We start from the raw sequence: 1,138 nt of genomic DNA, 5'->3' as shown, positions 1-1,138 counted from the left end.
AAAAAAAAAAAAAAAAAGTTACCTACGATCGCCGCGAATTTCCAGACCACGCCAACATTCGATAACATTCCCGTGATATCGCGCGCGAGGGATCGAGCGATAATGGAAAATGTATTGCAGGCAGGGAAAGAGCGGGAAAGGCGCGCGTTTTTCATCGGGGGAGGGGGGAAATGACACGCGCGGAAATGGCCGCGCCCGCGCCTGTCATCAGAGCAGGAGGAAAGCTGAATTGCCGTTGAATTTTTCGTATCGTCGAAAGGGATCGCGATATGGGGAGGAGAGAGAGAGAGAAAGAGGGAGGGAAAAAGAGAAGATATTTGTATGAAAATGGGGGGAGAGGGGATAAGGAAATTGTGGAAAAAAAATCTGTTGGATTTGTAGAATTTGAAGGAACAATTTTTGTAATACGCAGAACAGAAGGAATTTATTATAAATTTTGTGGGGAGGATCGATCTGAGAGAATTATTTAGTTGTAATGGAGAAAATTGAATTTTGGCAAAATTATTAATGATCTAATATTTATATTCGAAAACGGGAGGGTAGTTTTTTTTCGAGAGTTAAATCGTTTAATTATTAAAGTAATTTCTTTTTTTTTTTGCGAAAAGAGTTGTCGAAATTCGTCCAGAGAATTGACCAGACTCGTGCAGAATATTTATTTCAACGCGATTTTACAAATAAATAAATTTTTCAATTTTCCATCCCTCTGCTCAAAAAAATTATATCGAGAATAATCACACAAGCATACTTAAAATTATATTCGAACAACGAGAGAGGTTCTCGAGGATTAATACCATTGTCGATCGTCAACGCGATATATTCATAAATTTCTCGATGACAAAGAATGCCAAAAGAAGAGCGGCCCGTTTTATCAAAATTCGAGAGAAACGGCCAAAAAATCCGGCCAAATCGCTCCTTTCGAGCGAAATTCTAAAATTACAATCCAAACGCGACGAGAGTGGTGGTTTTTTCGAGAGGTGACAAATTGTTCAATTATCAGCGCGATTACGCGAATATTCGCGCCTGGGGGAGGGGGAAAGCTGGGGAAGCTGTTTATTAAAATTCATTAACATTCGTATCGATCGGTGGGGAGGTGGTCGCAATAGCGATTCGCAATAAAATTCTCGTCGAGAGGATTAAC

The sequence above is a fragment of the Apis dorsata genome, unplaced genomic scaffold (genome assembly GCF_000469605.1).
Source record: "Apis dorsata unplaced genomic scaffold, Apis dorsata 1.3 scaffold_52, whole genome shotgun sequence".
Lineage (NCBI taxonomy): Eukaryota > Metazoa > Arthropoda > Insecta > Hymenoptera > Apidae > Apis > Apis dorsata.
The sequence above is the reverse complement of the archived record's forward strand: the minus strand, read 5'-3'. Positions refer to the sequence as shown.